Source organism: Macaca thibetana, chromosome 6 (assembly GCF_024542745.1).
Source record: "Macaca thibetana thibetana isolate TM-01 chromosome 6, ASM2454274v1, whole genome shotgun sequence".
Lineage (NCBI taxonomy): Eukaryota > Metazoa > Chordata > Mammalia > Primates > Cercopithecidae > Macaca > Macaca thibetana.
Genome location: NC_065583.1, coordinates 169,599,726 through 169,625,575, shown reverse-complemented (window position 1 = coordinate 169,625,575; position 25,850 = coordinate 169,599,726).

Sequence of the window (25,850 nt, the reverse complement as noted above, 5' to 3'; positions counted from 1 at the left end):
AGGTTTATACAGTGTTTAATAAATGCTTGGCATTCTTATAAGCATTTACATTAATTAACTCATTTAATTCTCAAAAGAACCCTCTTAAGTGAGGGGACTTTTAAAAGTTAATGGAAAATAAAATTAAAAGATAAAAGTAAAAAATATAAAATTTATTATTCAATATAAGCTCCATCAAGGTAAAGACAATTATTATTATTATTTTTTGAGACAGGGTCTCACTCTGTTGCCCAGGCTGGAGTGTAGTGGTGCAATCATAGTTCACTGCAGCCTCAACCTCCTGGGCTCAATCAATCCTCCTGCCTCAGCCTCCCAAGTAGCTGAGACTGCAGGTGCGTGTAGGTACATCTAGCTAATTTTTTTATTTTTAGAGAAACAGAGGTCTCACCATGTTGCTCAGCCCGGTCTCAAACTCAAGACACTTTTGTAAGCAATAATACCAGCTATTTAGTTCATCCCTAAAGAACTGAGGGTCAGAAGGAGCCAAATCAGAACTGTAAGGTAGATTCCTAATGATTTCCCAGAAAATCTATTGCTGAATTGCCCTTGTTTGATGAGGAGACTGAGCAAGAGCATTGTCGTCCTGGAGAAGAAGTTTATGGTGAAGCTTTCCCAGGTGTTTTTCTGCTAACATTTTGGCTTTTTCGAAACACTCTCATAATAAGCAGATGTTATCATTCTTTGGCCCTTCAGAAAATCAACAAGCAAATGCTTTGAGCATCACAAAAAAAAACTGTTGCCATGACGTTTGCTCTTGACTGGTCTGCTTTAGCTTTGACTGGACCACTTCCACCTCTTGATAGCCATTGCTTTGACTTTGCTTTGTCTTCAGGATCATACTGGTAAAGTCTTGTCTCCTCTCTTCTTACAATTCTTCAAAGAAAAGCTTCAGCATCTTGATCCCGCTTGTTTAAAATTTCCGTTGAAAGATCTGCTCTCGTCTGCAGTTGACCTGGGCACAAAGGTTCTGGCATCCATTGAGTAGAAAGTTGGTTTAACTTTAATTTTTTAGCCAGAATTGTGTAAACTGAGCCAATTGAGATGTCTATAATGTTGGCTATTGTTTCTGCTGTTAATCATTAGTGCTCTTCAATTAAGGCATAAACAAGTTAAATTGTTTCCTTGCAAATTGATGTGAACGGTCTGCTTCTGTGGGCCTCATTTTCAGCATCATCTCGTTTCTTCTGAAAACAAGCTATCTATTTATAAACTGCCGATTTCTTTGGGAGTCTTGCCTCCATAAGCTTTTTGTAAAGCGTCAATGATTTTACTATTCTTCAACCCCAGCTTCACCATAAATTTGATGTTCGTTTTTGCTTCAATTTTAGTAGAATTTATGTTGCTCTGGTAGGGAATCTTTTAAAACTGATGTCTTATGCTTCCTCATGCCTCAAACTAGATCCTATTCAGTCAGGTAGTAACAAGTTAGTAGGAGTTTATTTTGGTGCAAAAAATTTTGAAATACGTGCATAGATTTTTCTATAATACACATGTTCTATTAACTTTTTGAAGCCCCCTTTTTTGTATAGTATCATTTCCCTCATTTTATTTGTTGTTTATTGTTATACATTTAGGGGATACAAGTGCAGTTTTGTTATATGGATATACTGTGCAGTGGCAAATTCTGGGCTTTTAGTTGTACCCATTGCCCAAATAATGAACACTGTACTCAATAGGTAGTTTTCAACCCTCACCTCTCTCCTACCTTCCCACCTGCAGAGTTCCAGGGTCTATTATTTTACTCTGTATGTCCATATGTACCTATCGTTTAGTTCCCACTTATAAAAGAAAACGTGGCATTTGACTTCCCGTTCCTGAGTGATTTTACTTAGAATAATGGCCTCTAGTTCCATCCATGATGCTGCAGAAACTATGATTTTGTTTTTTTATCGCTGAATACTATTCCATATATATATAATGGAATAGTATTTATATGGCTGAATTCAGACAAGATTTATAATAATTCAGACAAAATTTATATATGTGTGTATATATATATATATATATATATTCTTTACCAAATCTCTGTTGATGGACACTTAGGTGGATTCCATGATTTTGCTATTGTGAATAGGGCTGTGATATACTCTTTTCCATAGAGATTGTACTAATATACGTTCCCATCAATGGTGTACAATTGTTCCCTTTTCTTTGCATGCTCACTAACATCTGTTTTCTTTAGACTTTATAATAATAATCATTCTGACTGGTGGAAGAAGAAATCTCATTGTAGTTTTGATTTGCATTTCTCTGATGATTAGTGATGTTGAGCATTTTTTTCATGTTTGCTAGCTGCTTGTATGTCTTCTTTTGAAAAATGTCTTTTCATGTCTCTTGCCCACTTTTTAATAGGGTAATTTGTTTTTTTTTCTTGTTGAATAGTTTGAGTTCCTTGTAGATTCTGGATATTAGTGCTTTGTTGCATGAATAGTTTGTAGATATTTTCTCCAATTCTGTAGGTTGTCTGTTTACTCTGTTGATTATTTATTTTGCTTTGCGGAAGCTTTATTTTAACTAAGTCTCATTTGTCTATTTTTGTTTCTGTTGCATTTGCTTTTGAGGTCTTAGTCATAAATTACCTGCCTATGCCAATGTCCAGAAGAATTTTCCCTAGGTTTCCTTCGGAATTTTTATAGTTTCAGGCATTACATTTAAATATTTAATCAATCTTGAGTTAATTTGCATATACAGTTAGATAGGGATCCAGTTTCATTCTTCTGCCTGTGGTTATCCAATTTTTCCCAACACTGTTTCTTAAACAGGGTGTCCTTTGCACAAGGTATCCTTCAACTTTGTTGAATATCAGTTGGTTGTGGGTATGTAGCTTTATTTCTGGGTTTGTTATTCTATTCCACTGATTTCTGTGTCTATTTTTTATGCACAGTATCATATTGTTTTGGTTACTATAGCCTTGTAGTATAATTTATAGTCAGATAATATAATGCCTTCCGCATTGTTCTTTCTGCTTAGGATTGCTTAGGCTGTTCAGGATCTTTTATGATTCCATATAAATTTTAGAATTGTTTCTTCTAATTCTGTGAAAAATGACATTAGTAATTTGATAGAAATTGCATTGAATCTGTGGATTGCTTTGGATAATATGCTTATTTTAATGATGCTGATTCTTTCAATACATGAGCATGGAATGGTTTTCCATTTGCTTGTGTCATCTACTATGACTTTCATCAGTGTTTTGTAGTTCTTCTCATAGAGATCTTTCACCTACTTGGTTACATGTATTTCTAGTGATTTTCTTGTTTTGTAGCTATTGTAAATGGGATGAGCTTTTGTTTTGGTTTTAAGCGTGATCTTTGTTTTTTTTTAAACCAAATATATTTGGTATCCAAAATATGAATAACATATAGGTGACTGAAAAGAAGATATTTCCTAAAATTTCACCAAGGAATGTCAGGTATGAGCTACTTGTTGGAAGAGCCAAAGATCAAGTTGTTGAAATAATACCAGAAACGCCTCGTGGAAGCTGCCTTCCAACAACGACATATTATTTCACCAGTGGAATTTGGAAACCGTCGGCAAAATGTAAAATGTATCCCCCACAGCTGTCTCTGGTTTCTTCCTGGCTGTTCGTTTGGTTTATTTAACATCATTTGCTTTCTTTTTAAACCCCTACGGGACAGAGATGGGGAAAAGGATGTGTTAAAAACCATTCTGTCTCCTTTTAGCTCCTCTGAGCCAGATGCATATTTTCCTTGAGTGTATCATTGGCATTTTTGCTAAAATTCCAAGGGATTCAGAGAAAACCAATCTATATTTTTAATAGACATGCTGAAAAATATTTGTTCAGTTGACAGAGTTTAAGTAAATGATCCGTGTTACTGCTAGAAAGTCATCTTATTTGCCCTTTCTTTGTATTTGCACATATAGTTTCTCCTAAAACTGTTTAGAATAAAGCAAGTCTTGTGAAGACCCTGTGTGAAGCTGGTGTTTAACTCATAGATTTAATAAACCAATGTCTAGAATAGTCAGAGAGAACCAATGCTTTGTCTGTTTGGATAAAAGGCTTGTTATAATTCTCAACTTAGCTCTTCTATTATACTATCCAAGTCAGCACAGCATGTTGCAGACTTGGGATAGTATTGTGTTATGAGTATGATGGAATTACCCATAGGTTGAGATAAGTTCAATTATTTGGTTGAACCATGTGAAATTGCAGTTATTTGCCTGCTTTTGCCCTGTATAGTGGAGATTTTCAATGATTCAATTTAATGTATAAGGTAATACTTCACCTTAAATTCATGTGAATCAATTTCTAAATTGATCTATCAACTATACAGTAGCTCCTAAAAGGGGAAAAAGTGGGAAAATATTGGGAATGTTGGAATAAAATAAGGCCTACTTAGTGAGGTAAGTAGAAATCTCTGGGTTTTTTTTTCTCTAAGAGTCCAACTAAGCTAGATAAGCCTTAGCACTAATCACATCATCCAGAGAGTGGGCTAGAGCATTCTCTGGGCTCCCTGTGGCCAGGACACGTTGCTATGCTGAGAAGGACAGCATTAGGCCGGTGGCCACTGGATGGCAGTTGTTCAGGAGAGATGTTACAGGTAAAGACAGGATGTTGTCTCTGGATTTTAGGTTATACACCATCACTCAGTTCAAACTTGCTCACATCAACAATGAATGGGTGACCCATTAGCCTGCTCTCCTCTTATGCAAAGGTTAAGTCTTGAAGGACAAGCATGAGCACCTAAATGAAAGGAGGGAAGTGGGGCTGTGATGATCCAGACAGAGGAATCAGCAGGAACAGAGACTGAGCTACTTGGGAGAGGAAGCGTCTGACCTGTCTTCGTTACATAGGTCCTTTCCACCAATGTCATTCCTCATTTTCTCTTTCCTTCTAATGTCTCATCTTCCTTCCACTAAGTAAAAGTAGACTGCTAACAATTTTATATGTACATGATTTAAAATTTTTTTGAAAAACAGATAATTAGAAACACTGAATTTGCCCTCAAGAGAATAGTTGACAATTATCTTGAAGGCATTGATAATTTTACCATAGTTAAGAGTGTAAAATTTGGAATCAGAAAGACCCAACTTTGATTCTTAAGTCTACCACTTACAGAATGGGACCCAAAAAAGTTACTCAACTTCTTTAAACCTTGATTTTTCTTGTCTGTAAAAAGAAAATGAATTATTTATCTAGAACATCAATGCAATCAAACCCTTAGGCATTGCTGGTGGAAATATAAAATGTAGTTCTTTGGAAAACAGTCTAGTTGTATCTTAAGAATTAAACATAAACTTACCATATCATCCAGTACTTATTTTCTAGTTAGTTACCCAAGAATGTGAAAACATATGTCTACTATTGGATAGTTGATAGATCAATTCAGAAATGAATTCACATGAACTCAAATTGAAGTATCATCTTAATGTTCATAACAATATTAGTTATAATAAACAAAATGTGGAAAAATCCAAAAGTTCAACTGGTAAATGGATAAACAAAATGTAACTTATTCATGCAATGGAATAACATTCAGTAATAAAAGGCAACAAAATACTTTGACATTCTATAACATGAATAAATGTCAAAAACATTATGCCAAATAGAGGAAACCAGATAGAAAAGGCTACATGTTACATGATTGCATTTAAATGAAATGTCCAGAAAAGGCAAATCTATAGAGACATAAAGTACACTGGGGGCTGCTTGGGGTTGAAGACAGGAATGAATTCACTATGAAGAGGCAAGATAAATCTTATCAGAGTTATAAAAATGTTCTAAAATTAGTTAATAGTACTAGTTGCATACCTTGGTAAATTTACTAAAAGTTATCAATTGTGTACTTAAAACAGGCAAATTTTACAGTAGGTGTAAGTTATATCCCAATGAACCTTTTTAAAACAAATCATAGCAAACAACCAAAATGATTAAATCGTGAGTAAGTTTCATACAAATATTCACTACAATATTGATATTTGAAAATAAACAGTTTTCAAATAAACCAGTAATAGCAAATTAGAATATTTCATGGAAAAAGGGTCCCAACTGTAGGAGCAACAAATACTGAAAAATATTGCTATACTGGAGATAGAGCAGAACCTGAGAAGCCTACATTCTGTACTAGTATGCTGGGGTTTACATCCCAGCTACCATTGTAGGCAGGTAAAATCAGCCTCTTCCTGCATCAGTTTACTCACCTAGGGATGATAGCAGTATCTGCTCCATAAGCATGTTGTAAGGAATAAATAAAATAATATTTGCAAATGCAAAGAATAATGCCTGGCATATAGGAAATGCTATATGGTATTATAAAATGTTCATGCTCAGGCATAAAATACAGGAACAAGAATATTCATTACCACATTCTTTGTACAAGTGAAAAATTAGAAATAATGTCTGCTAATTTAAGAAATGACTATATAAATAATGCCATTATTTTGAAGACTATGTAGTATTTTTAAAGAATGACATAGATTCATATGTTTTAGTCGGGAAAAAAATCTCAAAGATACACTGTTAATGGAAAACAGAAAGATACAGAACAATAAAAATAGAATGATTCTATTTAAGTCAAAAACATGTTGCTTGTTCATGTAAGTGTATGTGTAAGTTATTAAAAGAATAGGTTCTGAAATGATGCATACCAGTCTTGAGTGTGGATGGTAAGTGTGCGAGAGAAAAGACTTTAACTTTTTATTTTGCATTTCTTCCTTGTTTAAATATTTAAACATATAAATGTATTCAAGAACTCAAATAAGGATTAAAGTGGAAGGTTAAAGAAATAGGCCTGCTATGTATCTCACAGAGTGGGCGCTGCAATCCAATGAGCCTTTCTATGTAAAGAGTGCTGCAAATCGATGCATAAGAGCAAAACAGCTGTGCATCAATGTGTTTAGTAAGTGATGGCTTTTTAAATCCTGAAAGAGATTACCCGTGTACTCTCAGAAGCTGACTGAAAGTCCTTATGGAAAAGAGGAGATCTTGCCTCACAGTCAACTTCAAAGTCATGATGGACATATATAAAGGATGTAAGAAAAGGCCCAGGCCTTAAGCCACAGTATATTGTAAATCCTTTTGTTTTCCTAGTTTCAGTGAAACCATTCCTTTTGAATTGTGTTGCAAAGATGGCCTTCATTCAGAAATTGGAAAGTGCAGTTAGTATTAGAAGAATATTGCCATCAACAACCTGCTTACTGTACAATGTTGTCCAGATTAACATAGAATATTCTCACTCATATATTGGATGATCTGGATAAGGAAAGCCCAAGAGACATGTAGATGTAAACAAAGCCCAGCTTTCATTTTTCTGGCTTAGATCTAATTTGAAATGTCCTGAGTGGTAGAACTTCTTTCTATCCGTTCTCCTCAGAGACTTTCTATTAATCAAATATTTCCTATTATCAAGAAACATTTCCTGACATCCAGTCTAAATTTTTATCTTTCTTATGGCATTACATAATTTGGTTAATAAAATTATCCTATTAGCAGATCAAAAATGACATTCATGTTGTTACCCAGTTTCTTGTTGTTGCATCATGATTATGTGACTCTAAAGCAACTAGGAAATGAAGTGAACATCATTTTCTTTTATTCATCTTTCCCATAGATATGAAGAGTCAAGTCACTAGAAAACAGAATATCATGTGATCATGTTTGACTGCACGACTGGTCTCTATCAATATCTATGCCTGAAGAGGAAGAATGTTTGCCTAGTAAGGTAAAATATTTGGTTATCTACCTCTGTTTGCCTGACTTATCCCTGCTGGTATTAGTAACCACTATACAGGAGGAATAAATAGAGAGAAAATTACAAGAATGTGTGTTAAGATCCCGGAATTAATAGCAACAAAATTATTTCATATTGCTTACATTAATACTAATCTAAAGCTTGCTAAGATGCAAGTAAAACATTAGGGTCAAAAAAGACAGAGGTAACTAGAAGCCCTCTTGTTATGTTGAATGGGAAAGAAAAAGAGTCCACTGGATATGAATCACATGAGTCATTTCCATGTCAGGTGCCTGCAGCAATTATTTTCCAATGGGTGCTTGATAAAACAGGAGATGGAAAACTCAATACATAGCGTCAATACTGATCACAGTTCATTAGCACAGCAAGTTGAGGACAAGCGATGGATGGATGTGCCTTGTCCTCCAAGCATCTGAAGTGCACTTCCTCAGGCTTCTGTCTTCTCTTCTGAGTTGCTGAGTCTCTGTGCTGTTTGACACCCTATAACTGGAGGATTATGATTACTTAATGGGCTTCTGTGCTTAACTTGATAAAACAATAAAAAGTCACACAGAGAAATCTTAAAAAGTCGAGGTAGCTTGTAAGGCCACAGCTCCACTGTTATTTCATACCACCTTCCTCTCTCTCTCTCACTTCTCCATATTGAAATATGCCCCTTTCCTTGAGATATGAATCACTAAAATACAACAACTAGTTTTAAAGTATGCATAGTTGACCAGACACAGTGGCTTACACTTGTAATGCCAGCGCTTTGGAAGGCTGAGGCAGGAGCATCACTTGAGGCCAGGAGTTTGAGAGCAGCCTGGGCAATAGAGCCAGACCCTCTTTCTACCAAAATAATAATAATAATAATAATAAAACAGCTGGGCATGGTGGCACAAGTTTTCAATCTCAGCTACTCAGGGGGCTGAGGAGAAGGATCAGTTGAGCCCAGAAGTTTGAGGCTGCAGTGAGCAATGATGGTACCACTGTACTTCAGCCTGGGTGACAGAGCAAGACCCTGTCTGCTAGTAAATGAAAAATAAAATAAAATATTGATAGTAGTATTTAGTGGGGAAACATTAATTTGAATCTACTCATAATTTTGAATTTTGAGATCTGGATTCATTTAGTAAAAATCATGTTGAGTACATTTTCAAAACTATTTGAATACATGTTCTCCTTATCTTATTCACTAATTTAACTTTACCATAGCTTCGGAGAGAATGGCTTGCCTCGTGGTGTGTGATAACTCTTGGGTGGGCAGGACTCCATCAGTAGCTATTCCTGAGACAGGAAATGGTGGCTCTGTCATCACAGTTTCATTGGAATATTTGGTGTAAAATGCAAAACAAAACATGGCAACACATGGCAGGATGATAACAGAGGGGCTGCGGTGACATGTTGCAGGGGTCGTGAGAGTCATAGACACTTGGCATCCTAAGGACCAAATCTTAAAAGGAAAGCCTAAGACAATTGTGTATTTCCCTTTGTAAATGGCATTAAACACATTTAAAAAGTATTACATCTAGAAAGCTAAGTTAATGTTCGAGTCCCTCTAGTCTCCTATCTGCCCACCTCCCACCGCCGCCTTCTGGCACATTTCATAGAGAGGATAATTCCTTTTAAATGGATTTCTCTCTGGGCAGCATTTCCTTTCTGTGTAATAATGCATCCTGCACAACGAGCTCTTTAGACTTCAGAACATTATAATTTAAAGAGAAGGCAGAATCATCTCCACCAAATGTGGAAATCTGATTGTGCAGAGGGGAAGACTTAACTCGCTCAAGTTGTGCTCTAGGGCCAAACCCTTTTCCATTTCTACTGAGGACGTCTCTGGAGTGCTGAGAGGTGGAACTCCAATTAGGGGAAGACTGAGGGGCTGTTTCTATAGACGCTCCATGGGAGGGCCACTTAATAACAGGAAGCTCATTGGCCCTGAAGCCCCCAGGGTCCTCCAGAGGGCTAGAGTGCCAACAGGGACATCCTTGGAGGGCTCTTCACCTTGGGCTTGGAGTGTCCACCTCACCGTCACTCTCAGATGATTGTCTGGCAGCTACAGGATGTCCCAGGGCCTGACTTCTCCCTTTCACAGCCTCACTCATCTCCCTGAGGTGTCTTTCCTGAGGTTCTGGAATCAAGAAGGTTTAGTAAATCATATAGGCCTGTCCAGGACCTTTTCAGGACAGATATTTCTGGATTCTTTCTCTCTTGACAGGTAACTCTTCCATCTTCTAGGAATCATTAATGAGTTTTCTAGTTCTCTGATCTCTTGGTGATACTGTAACCAGCAAGATATTTTGTTGCCTTGTCATTTTGCCTAACCCAATTTTTATTTTTTCTTGAAAAAAAAAATCAGTATAATATGCTAAGATAACAGAACTTTGGGCTGGTCTTCTAAGGACATGGTGTCAGCCTTTTAAAAGAAAACATCAAAGCAAGCAACTAACGATCGCAATAGAAGGCCAACACTGTTCCTTCTAACAGCAGGTCAGAATCATCATCTCTCTGGCTTTGAAGAACTCTGCATTGCTAGGTCTCTGTTTCTCCCAGCCATTCTTTTCAGGATTTTCTGTCTGCTGCCATCCACTAACCTTTGCATTCCCTTTCTCCAGCCTACCCCTCATGTGGGGGTAAGAGCCCATTGTATCTGTAAAAATACAACACATGCCTCAACACAATTTCTAGCTTAGTCACGGCAGCCACCAGAACACTCCACAAATGTAAAAGATGACCCCAACCTGATGGCATTGGAATATCTAACTCAAAAATAAACTTTATTCTGGAGAAATAGGAAATTTATCCAGCATAAACAACTTCAGCTCTTTCACTGGTGAAAATAAAAGGACTTGTGGCAAATCAAAGCACCACTTGGTACAGAGACTGCTGTTTGCTTGGTCAAAGGTGGGACTGTCACCCTTTTCAAAGCCTAATTGCCTTCACAGCAATCTCCCCGGTATTGGCTTTCCTGTTTGTCTTATTAGGGCTGCAAAGTACACCCTGTGTTCTTCTCGCAGGGAGTATCTTGTTTCATCACTAATTGTCAAGATTTGGGAAAAGGTCAGCTAAGCTTATCTAAACACCTACTAAAAATAAAAACCCTTTGAATGATTATCTTTTCTAAAAAGATAAATTATGGTGAACATTACTCATAAAATTTTATTTAATAATCTATTTAATAATCTTCCTCAAGACATTTGCATTTCTTAATAATGTTAACACATTTCTGACATTTTATTAATGTTTTACAGATTAGAAAGTGTGTAAACAGCATTTTGAGATAAGAAATATTATTTTTTTCTTTTTAAAATTTATAGATGATAAAATTACATTTCAAATAATCTATATAACTGGCTCATGAAAATATAGCAAACCAAAGTTTCAATTATTCCACATTGCTTTTCATTGATTCTTAGACTGAAGAATGGAAAGTTCATGGACCTGTAATTAGTGACAGACACAAGAGGGACAGATGAACTCCTGATATTATATCTAAACCTTGACCCCTCCCTCTTCTTTCCAGAGTAGTTCAAAATTACACCCTGTTCTACCCATTGTGGGCCAAGAAGCAGCACCTGATGACCCCATGTTACATGGCGAGCCCAAAAGGGACCATTCTCACCCTAAATAATTTCATGGCACGCAAGACCAAAGAACTCCATAATGGCACACACCAGCTAGTAGCATGACAGAGGACACAAGGGAGATTCTGAACCCTGCTACCTCTTTGTTTTGTGGCTAAAAGTTCAACAGATACAGGGTTTGAAGGCATCCCATGCTGGGATTGGAGAGGCTCACCTTTACATTGTTTTGGGAAAGTATTATTCTTCTCCAATGAAGTCGTGTGTTAGATGCAAGGTATTCTAACTGATCTTGGGATTGTCAACCTTATCTTCTTCTTAGTTCAACCACAAAAAGACAAGGTTTGTGCACCCCTTGTCTCAGTTGTGAATAAATATAGGCCTAATCCTGAGGATAAAAATAGAGCAATGTCTCATTAAAATTCAAGTTATATGAGGACAAAGTTGTTTTCTTTTCTGTTTTGTTCACTGCTGCTTCCTTATTATTGCCTACAAAGTGCCTGGTACATCATAGAGGCTGAATATGTAATATTTGGATGGAATATAATATATGGATGTGTGTGTATCTATCTATATGTCTGCCTGTCTGTCTGTCTATACCTCAACACTTTCTCAAATCTGATCATCCCAGTCTTAAACAGCATGGTGTAGTAGACAATGATCATTCTTCTAACAAACATTCTCCTCTTTCCTTCCCGGTGATAAAACTCTCAATTTTTAGCTGGGTGCATGGCCATTTAGAGGAAAGACTGCATTTCCCAATCTTCCTTGCAGCTAGACCTCACCATGTGGCTAGGATCTGAGCAGTAGGTGGAGGGGAACATCTCCTGTCCAAGTTCAGCAGGTATTTGCCTCCTTCCCTCTGCCTAAATGTGTGTAAGATGACTGGAACACCAGAGGCCAGGAGGTGGAAGCCACATGTTCAAGATGATGGAGCAACTCCATGGCTGGAGCCTGAGGTCCTGACAATCATGGTGCACAGGCCCATAAGCCACTGTTAAGCCACTGTTATTTTGGGTTTTCTGTCAATGCTTTTTTCCATAATACCTTTATAAAGTTTTCTAATAGTTGAGTAAACACAACATTCTATTTTATTGCTATATTCTTAGTTTGGTTTTCATTGAACATGATTTTTGTGGAGTGTTGCTTCTGCTTGTAATCAATGTTGACTCATCCTAGAAATCCAATCTCAACTCTCCTGTGTGGTAGAGGCTCAGATGGAAACTCCTGCACATCTTGTTTCTTTCTGCCATTGTCAGTGGACAATGCATGGCAGTTTGCAGGGACAGGATCACTGAGCATGAAGAGGATAAATGTTGACATCTTGGAAGATTTCCTTTTTTTTTTTTTTTTTTTTTTTTTGAGATGGAGTTTTGCTCTTGTTGCCCAGGCTAGACTGCAGTGGCATGATCTCAGCTCACTGCAACCTCCGCCACCTGGGTTCAAGTGATACTCCTGCCTCAGCAAATCCCCAAGTAGCTGGGATTACAGGCATGCGCCACCATGCCCTGCTGATTTTTGTATTTTTAGTAGAGATGGGATTTCACAATGTTGGTCAGGCTGGTCTCGAACAACTGACCTCAGGTGATCCAACCACCTCGGCCTCCGAAAGTGCTGGGATTACAGATGTGAACCACCGTGCCCAGCCAGAACATTTTCAATCTGCTTTCTGCATCGTAGCTTTACTGTTCAGTTTGAAGAAAATTCTCTGAAACCAGTCCTATACATTTTTCAAATGCATGGCAAAACAGGCCAAAGATACAGACTAATTATTTTCCCATGAACCTACTCTACTTCCTGTGAAGTACGGATTCCCACCTACACTTTAAGTAGCACCTCTCCGCTAGTGGTCCCAGAGTCCTCTCTTTCTCAATTGTTTCTTAAACAATGCTTTCTTGATCTACATTCTTACAGCCAATATTTTATTGAAATTCATTTCACTTCCTCCTATTTAAGAAAGAAATCACCATGAATAAGTTTTTCACTATCAGCACCTTTCCTGGTATTTCCCGCCCAATTCAAATGGCTTTTATTGCCATCACTATCTTCTTCTTGAGAGTTACTGCTTTCTTTTTGCTTGTATGTTCCATTGTGTTTCAGATATCTCACAGGTTTTTCAAGCTCAGCATTTTCATATTTGAAGCTCTCATAATTGTCCTCCCATCCACACCTGTTCCATTTCCTATGTTGATCATTTCACTCTGTCTCAGTGGCCTGAGTCAGAAACCTGGGAGATACCCTATCTCAAAATGCTGTTTTGAAAATGAATAAGGTCACATATGTACATGCACTTTCTAATCCATGAAACATTAATAGAATGTCAGAAATATGTTAATATAATTGATGAAATGTGAATTTCTTGAGAAAGGTTATTATCCAATATGCGTTATCCATATTATTTAATATGAATTCATTCATTCAATATGGATGAATTGGTTCCATATTCAGTTGGTCACCAAGTCGTCAATGCCAACACAGGCTTTGGTTTTATTCTTTTGGCCATTATGTCATTTAATTTATCATCACTTATTGCCTGAGATTTATCAAGAGTCTTCACACTCTGCTTCCAATCAGCCCACTTCAGTTCATCCCCCACGCTTCAGTCACAGTTCTGTCTACACTAGAATCGTGGGCATATGACTCTTCTCTTAACTCCCAAGTTGAGCAAGTCTGAACTGAAGCCCTGGCCACTGCCTGCTCTTGGGCTTCATCTGCCAGCCATCCCTTTAAATTCTATACTTCTGCCAGCAGCAGTCTGCAGTTGGGGGAATTGGGGGAGTGGGCTTTGGGGTTAAATTTGCATCCTCCTCATATGCCCATTTTCCTTTCAGACAGCCTTTAAAACCCAGCAGAACTGTGAACTGTCAAGCACTTCCCTGACCCGCAACCTTGGCGAAGGATCAAGTCTTACCATGTAGAATCTATTAGACCACCTGTGAGCAGCTCCATAGCTGAGATCACCTTTGCCTCTATCTTTGGCATCAAGCAAGGAACTTCACATCTAGTGGGTTGTTGGAAGTTGGTTGTTTAATGAACTCACAGGAACAGAAAACCTGACTGCATGTTCTCAATTATCAGTGGGAGCTAAACACTGAGTACACATGGATGCAAAGAAAGGAACAACACACATCAACGCCTACTTAAGAGTGGAGAGTGGGAGGAAGGTAAGGATCGAAAACCACTTATCAGTACTATGCTTATTACCTGGATGACAAAATAACCTGTACACCAAACCCCCGAGACACGCAATTCACCCATATAACAAGCTTGCACATGTACCTCTGAACCTAAAAATAAAAGTTTTTTTAAAAGTTAGTTGCTTAAAAGAGTAAATAAAATTCCATTTGAATCACCCACGTCTCTCAAGGGAGAACTATGGATTATTGGAATAGGTGTGTTTCTCTCCCTTCTCTACCTATCTTTCCTAATTCAGAAAAATTGTAAATGCAGGTAGACTAATTTATTTCTACACAGTACTGTCTTTTTGCAACATATAGTTACTTCAAATTCTACCTGAATTTTTTTCTCTCCAAAACAAGAAGCAAAAGCAACATCTCAACCAGATTCTTTTAAGCCTTTTAACATTTTAGTTTTAGAGTTTCTGAGTTTGTTTTCAGACAGTTCACAGATGATTAAAAATCAATAAGGTTTCAACATTTGAGAATTTATCTCCTATTGGACAATCAGTGCATAGAATGGCCAAGACAATTTGTAATTTTTGATCAAGTCCTTATGATAGAAATAAAAAACAGAGCACGACTAATCCCATATTTTAAAAAAGGTTAAGGGAATGAGAAGATAATTCATATTAACTGAGTACCTACTGTGCATCACACACTATGCATGGAGGTTCATGGTGGTGAACTGAATCTTCACATATAATCTAGGAAGTGGTTATGATTACTATGGTTTGACTACTGAGTGCAGTGAGATTCAGAGAGACACAGATCTATGGAAATTAGCTCACAGCCTTTCCAGTACTCCAGACCACAAATGCTATTATTATAACCTGTGGGAATCCCTGACATTAAGGCAACAGTATATGCTTTAGTCCAAAAATGTTCGTGAACATATTTTTTTCTTTAATTTCAGTAGCTAATTCACTTGTTTGCATTTAATTTCATAGATTTTTTTTCTTCAACGTTTATTTTAAGTTCACGGGTATATGTCCAGGATGTTCAGGCTTGTTGCATAGGTGAACATGTGCCATGGTGATTTGCTGCACAAATCAACCCATCACCTAGGTGTTAAATCCATCACCCATTAGTTATTCTTCCTGATGCTCTCCCTCCCCTCACCTGCCCCTGACAGGCCCCAGTGTGTGTTGTTCCCCACCACATGTCCATGTGTTCTCATCATTCAGCTCTCACTTGCAAGTGAAAACATGCAGTGTTTGGTCTTCTGTTCCTGTGTTAGTTTGCTGAGGATAACAAAGGACACGGATCCTCAGCAAACTGAGGATAACAGTTCTATCCATCCTTTGCAAGGATACAGTGTCATTCTTTTCTATGTCTGCATAGTATTCCATGGTGCATATGTTACCACATTTTCTTTATCTAGTCTATCATTGATGGGCATTTGGGTCGATTCCATGCCTTTGCTATTACAAATAGTGCTGCAATGAACATACGCATGCTTGTATCTTTATAATAGAATGATTTATATTCCTTTGGGTATATACCCAGTACTGGGATTCCTGGGTCAAATGGTATTTCTGCTTCTAGATCTTTGAGAAATCGCCACACTGTCTTCCACAATGATTGAACTAATTTACATTCCCACCAACAGTGTAAAAGCGTTCCTTTTTTCTTCACAACCTTGCCAGCATCTGTTGTTTCTTGACTTTGCAATAGTCATTCTGACTGGAGTGAGATGGTTTCTCATTATGGTTTTGCTTTGCATTTCTCTAACGATCAGTGATGTTGAGGGTTTTTTTAATATGTTTGTTGGCTGCAAGAGTGTCTTCTTTTGAGAAGTGTCTGTTCATGTCCTTTGTCTACTTTTTAATGGGGTTGTTTTTTCTTGTAAATTTGTCTAAGTTCTTTGTAGACTCTGGATATTAGACCTTTGTCAGAAAGATAGATTGCAAAAATTTTCTTCCATTCTGTAGGTTGTCTGTTCACTCTGATGATAGTTTCTTTTGCTGTGCAGAAGCTCTTTAGTTTAATTAGATCCCATTTGTCAATTTTGGCTTTTGTTGCCATTGCTTTTGGTATTTCCATCATGAACATTTTATACATATTTTTAAAATAAACCTCTTATTTCTGAATAGCTTTAGATTTATAGGAAAATAATGAAAGTGATGCAGAGTTTCTATTATTATTATTATATTATTATTATTATTTGAGACAGAATCTTGCTTTGTTGCCCAGGCTGGAGTGCAGTGACATGATCTCGGCTCACTGCAACCTCCGCCTCCCGGGTTCGAGCGATTCTCCTGCCTCAGCCTCCTGAGTAGCTGGGACTACAGACGTGTACCACCATGCCCGGCTAAATTTATTTATTTATTTATTTATTTATTTATTTATTTATTTATTTTTGAGACGGAGTCTCGCTCTGTTGCCCAGGCTGGAGTGCAGTGGGGCGATCTCGGCTCACTGCAAGCTCCGCCTCCTGGGTTCACACCATTCTCCTGTCTCAGCCTCCTGAGTGGCTGGGACTACAGGCGCCCGCCACTGAGCCCGGCTAATTTTTTATATTTTTAGTAGAGGCGGGGTTTCACTGTGTTAGCCAGGATGGTCTTGATCGCCTGACCTCATGATCCACGTGCCTCGGCCTCCCAAAGTACTAGGATTACAGGTGTAAGCCACCGCACCCAACCTTTTTTGGTGTTTTTAGTAGAGACAGGGTGTCACTATGTTGGCCGGGCTGGTCTCAGACTCCTGACCTCGTGGATCCACCCGCCTTGGCCTCCCAAAGTGCTGGGATTACAGGCGTGAGCCACCACATCTGGTCGAGTTTCTCCTATTATTAATAGCTTATTTTAGTGTGATATCTGTATGCCACAATTAATGGAACAATATTGATACATCGTTATTAACTTGAGCCCATACTTAATTCATATTCCTTAGGTTTTAATCTGACTTTCTTTTTCTGTTCTTGGATCCATTCAGGGTACCACATTACACTTAGTCATCATGGCTACTTAGGATTTTCTTGGTTGTGACAATTTTTCAGACTTTCCTTGTTTTGACGACCTTGATAACACTCATCAGGTATTTTGCGGAATGTGCCTCAATTTGTATTTGTCTCATGCTTTTCTCCTGACACATAGGTTTCTCATCAGTGAAACATACAGTTTGAACTGAGTGATGGATTGAGTACCTCTGATTTTTCCCAATGCTTGTACTGTGCTTTACTGAAGAAGTTACATTAACTATTTCAGGAATCCACAGAAAACATAAAACAGAGGCAAATTGGCTCCATAGAGACACATTTCAGATAGAGCTTCAGCAAATGGACACAGCAGACATGGCCCTTCTCTTCAAATGTGTTAGGATAATAATACATGCATAGAAATAAACATGAATTAATACTTCACAGCTATTATCAATCCAAAGATAACGCCTGGGCTTTTAATGCCTTTTTCCCCTTTTATTATAAAACACCTTTCATGCTATTTTACTTTAGTGGGAAATTACTAAGTGAAAGACCTATTCCCATGTTCAGTTGCTCCTGGTCTTAAGCTCTTCATAATGTTTAGGCACTGATAATGCATTTGGGGTTTCAAATCTCCAGGGATGAATGTTGGTAAGGATAAAGCTGAAATGAATGTTAAGATAATGTGCTAATAAATGTTATATCCTGCCTATTCTGAAGGTTTGCAGGACTCTGTGGATTAATTGTGAGACTCAGAGAAGAAACCAACTAGACGGGTATCGCATGTGCTAAAGAAATAAAAGCTAGCCTGCTATATGACAGAAAGCTGCCTTTCAGTAAATGGTTGCTGGATTGAGAAAAGACAACCGCAATGATGATAAATAAAAAGATAAGGCAACGACTTGCTGAAAAAATATGCCATGTATCAGGCTCCTGCCAAGTGCTTTCTAAGCACGGTTTTACTTAATCCCCATAAAAATCTTATGTGGCAGCCACTGTTTTCATTCTTTCCTTTTTTTTTTTTTTTTTTTGTGATGGAGTCTTGCTCTGTTGCCCAGGCTGGAGTGCAATGGTGCGATCTTGGCTCACCGCAACTTCTGCCTCCCGGGTTCAAGTGATTCTCCTGCCTTAGCCTCCCAGGTAGCTAGGATTATAGGCGTCTGCCACCATGCCTGGCTAATTTTTGTATTTGTAGTAGAGATTCAGTTTCACCATGTTGGCCAGGCTGGTCTCGAACTGCTGACCTCAGGTGATCCACCCACCTTGGCCTCCCAAAGTGTTAGGATTACAGGTGTGAGCCTCTGCAGCCAGCCTTCCATTCTCATTTTAGGATAAGGAAATGAGGCCAGGAGAAGTGATTTGCTCAAGGTCACATTGTCAGTAATTAGTAACACCACCTGAGAGTTTCTTATCTTCTCAGAGCAACATTCCTTGATAAGAGGACACCTAATAAAAGGGAACAAGCTGAGGACGAGAGAGTGCTTCTTGGGACATCCCACAGCACAGAGATAAACACTTCCTCCCAGCCCCGAGTCTAAGGGACCAGATAGTGAGACAAAAGCAGCTCCAGCGTTCACTCAGCTTCCGACATCACAATTGAAGACAAAATTGACGCACCTTACATAGAACACATGTGTCCCTCATCATCCCCTGGGTGACTCTCTGTACAAAGCTTCTGCATTTAGTTATTTTCCATATTTGTGAAGGATAAACAAGGCTTCTTTTAGTGTTTCATCATTCATGAATTAGCTCTTCCCTGAGCCACTGTAAAGTCCAATGTAAGGTGATCAGATGCCAGTAGGTCAACTCAAGGCTTTGAAAAATAAAAATTCTTCATGTGTGAACTATAAATCCAACCCACATTTGCTTTTTTTCTTATTATTATTCTTTAAGTTCTAGGGTACATGTGCACAACGTGCAGGTTTGTTACATATATATACATGTGCCATGTTGGTTATACAGAAAATTGTATTTGCCATGTCCTGCTTGCTTAGGGTAAAATGTTGGCTGTGTGTTTGTTTTTTTTTTTTTTAAGCCGTTAATATTGGCAAATCTTGTATAGATACAAGTGGTTGTAATTCTTACTGCCATCAAGACGGTAGATGGATGGCTTTGAATTTGGGCCAGGTGAGCAAAGACAACCGCTCCCTCTCCACGTTCCAGCTGTTTTGCTCACTGTGAGGACTCAACTGCGATATGGCAAGTACCATTTCTGTGACTTGCCCAGCACATGTAGAACCATCATGAGCCTTTTAATAGCCAGTGCAATAGTTTTCATAAACTTGTAAAATAAGATGCTTTTTGTTTAATACTCAAGTGCATTAGAAACCTGGCATCAAGACAAAAAGAAAATTTGTTCTCCTGAGATTCAGTAGAGAGATTCAATATCACATAATCATTCCAGAAATTTCAAAATGGCTTATTTTTATTTGGTGCCAAGAAATACCAAGCTCCAGAAACTTCCTATAAAGCTCATCTTGATAGTTTTTAAAATACTTTAGATATCACACTCATCCATAATTTTTGAATGGCAGCTGGAGTTTAGAATTCTGTTTCCTCTGAGGCACTATCCCATAGCACCTGTTTTTTTTCTTTTTCAACTCTCTGTATGTTTGGATTTTTGCCAAATATTGCTATTGATCAAAGGAAGAAAAAGTTGTGCTTAGTTTTACAATGCTGGGTCCAGCAAGATTGAACGTGGTCTTTCTTTGTCAAAACGTAGACTTACTGTGTTGGTGTTCTTCAACCTGCTCTGCCTCACCTCCACAACAGTTCATCGTCACAGCTGCTCCCATTATAGATGTGGGATGATGTGTGGAATGTGTTCATTACTCTTTTTGTAAACACACACACACACACACACACACACACACATATCATAACTCGCGTTCAATGATCTAAAATCCAAAACTCATTTTGGATTTAATTACATATATTGCTTTTTTTTTTTTTTTTTTTTTTTTTTTTTTGATATGGACCTCACTCTGTCACCCAGGCTGGAGTGCAGTGGCATGATCTCGGCCCACTGCAACCTCCACCTCCCAGGTTTAAGTGATTCTCCTGCCTCAGCCTCCCAAGTAGCTGGGATTACAGGCACCCATCACCAATCCTAGCTAATTTTTGTATTTTTAGGAGAGACGAGGTTTTACCATGTTGGCCAAGACAGTATATTGCTCTTTTCATGTTCTGCAAAGTAGAATCATATAGCAGAGAAGAGAGGCAAAAACTAGTTAAACTTGGTTTACACTCTCATTTTATTGCCTGGACATTTCATGATCCTCTCCACAGCATCTGCAAAGCTAATAGATCTAGATTCTCAAGATTCCAACTCCTCCCAGCTTTTGTCCACTCTCTCTGTTTTATCCCACATGAGTTTAGACATAACCAAAGTCCCTTCACCAGTTTTCTTGAGAAATCCACGTATGCCATTGATTTTGAGTTTAATGAGCTTTTGGAACGTCTTGGACTTTGGGAGAGGGTCTCAGTGTAGCGGAACAGCTTTCCTCAGCCCAGCTGGCTTCTTTCTCATCCACCTCTCCCAGTTCTTAAGTTCTCCTTTCAAGATGGCTCTATGAAGAGTCCTTTCTTTCATTCTTTCACTTATTCAGAACAAGGATCTCATCCCACATTTGCACAGGATGGCTCCTCGAGGTGTTCTGAAGAATAAAGAGACTTCCATTTGGCATGTGTGGAGTAGCCATCTTCTCCCTGCGTCTTCCCATGGTCTTCCCTCTGTGAGTCTACTCTAATCTCTTCCTACAAGGATACCAGTCATATTGGATTAGGGTCTACCCTGATGACCTTATTTTAATTTAATTACCCCTTAAAGATGCTACTGTATTTCCAAATACAGCCACATGCTGAGGTATTGGAGGAGAGGACTTCAACATATAAATCAGGGGCTGACACAATTCAGCCCATGAGACTCCTCTTAAATGAGCAGCTCATATAATTGAAGATGCATGAGAACAGAGACCTTGTCTGCCTAATTGTCTCCTGTATCCCTCATGCTTATGAGAGTGCCTAGAACATGGTAAAGCCGGAATGAATAGGGATTTACTGTTGTTGAATAAGTTAAAGGTTGGAGGAGATGCCCAGCACAGAGTAAACAAGTGGTACTATATCTCTGCTAGATTTCCCAAACAGTCCTTACACGATGTTTCCCAACTATGTTTTAGGAGAAAGTGAGGAGGGGCAGGCATATCATGAACACATATGTGATGCTGGAAAATTTACTGCTGTTGTTTTATTTCCAAAAGGTAGATTCAGGGTGTAGATATCACTTGCCTTACCTTCTCCCAGCCATGCATCTACAGCACTAATACTGAACAACAAGGTTTTCCTAGCATCCAATCTCAGAAGACCAATATCACAAATGTGACTGAATTTATACTTAAATAAAAAGAAAATTTTAAAGTATATTTTTTTCTTGAAAATTTTAGCATTTTTAGAAATACAGAACCACCATTTATATCTTCAATAAAAGTTCTTTCTTTTTAAAAGTTCCCAGTTGCACACAGATGGGTCCTTACCCAATGATCCATTGCTAGCTACTTAGGCCACACAGGTTTGAGAAGTTGATGGCATTTCTATTATTCGTCTGAGAATCTCTTTTTGGTTGGTCTGTCTATATTAGAACTTCTTGGAAAATTTTGTTGATGTTGTAATATTTGACTCATAGACTAAGAAGATAGAATAACTATTTAACAACGGTGTGTTTTGAAAAAAGGCATATAACTTATGGGGAAATAAGATGACTCTTCTCTCATTACAGTGTTTTATGATTCTCTCTGAATTCCAGCCGTTGTCCATCACTGTAACTGTGGGCATTCTTTTGAATCATCACTAATCAAAGATGTTTGTCTCCAGAGCTCTTGGCATCATATAATGTATAGCAACCTCATGTGAGCTATAAAGAACCGCGACACCAAGCATGCAGCATAGCTCCATAACAGAAATGAATACATTTTAGGCATCAACAGTGCATTCAAGAAAAGGTGGGGGTGTATATTATCAGTGAGCATTTTGGGGAGTGGCAAATAAGTATAAAAGGGCTCTATTATTAGTTCAACCTAGAGAGAAGAAGTACTAACTACAACCCCAGAGGAGAAGAAACACTAACCAGCAACCCTGGAAGGAAGAACTACTAACCAGCAACACCAGAGGAAAGGGTGGCAGGCAGAGCAGCTTAGACTCAGACACTTCTACTCAGCAGAACCCACTCTCCTCTGTCTTGTGCATTGTGCCTCTGATGTTAGTATTTGGCTGAGAACCATCCAAATGGTTCCAACCAACCCTCTCGTGCCATGATGGACTCATCTCATGCCATGATGGAGTCATCTCATTCCATGGTGGAGTCATATCATTCCATGATGGAGCCATCTCATGCCATAATGGAGTCATATCATATCACGATAGAGCCATCTTATGCCATGATGGAGTCATGTAATGCCATGATGGACTCATTTCATGCCATGATGGACTAATCTCATGCCATGATGGACTCATGCCATGATGGACTCATCTCATGCCATGATGAAGCCATCTCGTGCCATGTGGGAATCACCTTGTGCCATGATGGAGTCATCCATCATGGATGGAAATACACATGGAAAACACAAAGGCACTTCCCTCATTACTTCTGCCTCAGGTGACTGGAAGTAGAGAGCCATTTGCCATTTGAAAATAAGACTACTCCATCTTTGACTTCCCCAACTATCATGCCAGCATTTCCACCTCCAGGTGCCCTGATCCCAGGAAATGTTCTTTAACCTGACATTTGCTAGATGCTTGTCAATACTCTTCTTTCTTGGGAGATCAAGGGGTGGGGGCCCTCAGAGTGCTGAGGAGGAGACACCCAGCTGTGGGTGAAGCCTCATCTGTAGATGAAATAGTGAGGAGACTAGCAACTCATTGTAATTTATCAGAGAAAAAGTGAAAAGTTGAAAAAAAAAAAAAAGAGAACAACAACCTTTGGGAGAATGAAAGATCTGAAATATACAGAAAACTTCTCTGTTCAAGTAAGTACTCTCAGGGGAGCTTAGAGTATAAGCATCACCAAATTTCTCCTTAAAGGGCTAGATAAAAGGCTGGGCATGGTGGCTCAGGCCTGTAATCCACCACTTTGGGAGGCCAAGGCGGACAGATCAAGAGGTCAGGAGTTCAAGACCAGCCTGACCAACATGGTGAAACTCCGTCTCTACTAAAAATACAAAAAAATAAGCCAGGCGTGGTGGCATAGGCCTGTAATCCCAGCTACTCAGGAGGCTGAGACAGAAGAATCGCTTGAACCTGGCAGATGGAGGTTACAGTGAACCAAGATTGCGCCACTGCACTCTAGCCTGGGCGACAGAATGAGACTCCGTCTCAAACAAACAAACAAACAAAAAACACCGGACTAGATAGTAAATATTTTAGACTTCATGGACCAAAAGGTACAATCAAGGATATTATATAGATACTCATCTAGACACGTAACATGAGACCATTTAAAGAATGTAAAAGCCATCCTTGGCCTGTGGGCTGTACAAAAACTGGCAGTGGATCATAGATTGCTGAGCCCGGAAAGACAGGTTTGGTGTGCTATTGGACATCTATCTTCTCTTAAAAGAAAAAAGAAAAGAAGAAGAACAACAGCAACATCAAAAAAAAAAAAAAAAAAAAAAAAAAAAAGAAAAAGAAAATTTAGCTATGGGTAAATTTAAGTTTACAGTAATATAGCCTTAAAATCAATATAGTACCTTGGATCTGACTTCCATTTTTAACAGCTTAACTTAAGTACTTTTAAAGGCAGGGATATGAATTGGAGTTTGTTGACCTCAAAGATCTCAGGACAAAATTTAGTTTTTCCTGACTTTATGGTTTCAGAGTTGATATTTTTAAAGTGGACTGAGAAATATTGAGAATGTCAGCTTCCCAAGTTATACCTTTCCTTCATATGCTCCTCTGTATAACAGTTTATGAGACTGTGTTCTCAGAAAACACTTGGAAATGAAAATAATTGCCTTGTTCTAGGAGATAATATTTCAGAAGTGAAGACAATATTTTTCGTCAGTGGATAAAAGGGAAAATATAGTATTCTTTCTTCTTAGAGTGGTGTTGCTGATAGCTCATTTGGGAATATCACATACAAGTACTCAAGCTCACCTAAAATTAATAGATACAATACAAAAGCAATGACTTGAAGGTGGGCATGCTGGATATTTACCAATATCATTCTGAACATTTTAAAGGATACTTGAAGGCATTTAGCCTCTGTATGTCAACGATGTCTTTGAAAATAATTTTTTATGAGGGACCCATGCCTTATCACAGTAGAGGCAGAAATCCCTTTTAAGGATGAGTACAATCATTTCAAAAAGGGAGGATAAAGGATTGGATAAGGGTTGTAGTATCTTAGAAGGTTGTCTCAGAATTGAGATATATTTTGAGAGCCCAATTTGCTAATGAAACTGTATGAGGAAGGTGAGGGAAAGAGTGAAGACAAAGATGAATCCTGCATTTCTAGTCTAGGAAATTGGGTAAATTATGGTACTAATTCCTGAGAGGACAGCTCCCCTCTCAGGGGAGAATTTAAAAATTCTGTATGGGGGAGAATTTAAAAATTCTGTTTTGCACATGACATGTTTGAGACTCCTGAGATCTCCAAGTAGAATTATTAAGGAAACATTTGGATGATCAGGGGAGATGTTAGAGATAGACGTACAAACACAGGAATTATCAGCTTTTGGAGGATTTCAAGCCATGCATCTGGATGCAATCACACAGAAAGAAGGAGAGAGCATGGCTAGAGAAGGGAGGTCTCCACCCTGGAACCTCCATTGTGTAGACTGGAAAGATTGAGCAAAGCAGGCAAAATCAGTGAAACAGGCCTCACAAAGCAGGCAAAATCAGTGAGATAGGAATGGGTCCTAGAAGACAAGAGGAGAAAGCCTCTCAAGAGAGTCAAATTCTACAGTCAAGAAGAAATTAGCACTGACGTTAAAATGGGCCAGGGCAGTTTGTAGCAACCCAAGGGGGCAATGGAGAGAGGTGAAGCCTGGTTGGAGGGGCTCAAAAAGAGAAAAGGAAGTACCTACAGACCCTTGCTCCTCAAGGCGTGGTCCTTGGTGGAGAACTGAGAGCCTATTAAACTTGTTAAGTATTCAGAATCTCTCTCTCTATTTATTTATTTATTTATTTTGGAGATGGGGTCTCACTGTGTTGCCCAGGCTGGAGTGCAGTGGCTATTCAAGGGCACAATTGAACCCCAAGCTCCTGGGCTCAAGAGATCCTCCTGCCTCAGCAGGTAGTTGAGAGTACAGGAATGCTGGAGACTTACTGAATCAGAGCCTGAATTTCAGAAAAGTATGTAGATTATTTGTATGCACTTTCAAGAAGTGTTGGTCAGCAACTCCATTGAGGAGTTTTGCTGCATGCATGAGAGAAACAAGGCCATCCTCCATGATAGCAAAGGGAAATGTCGGGTAAGGATTATTTT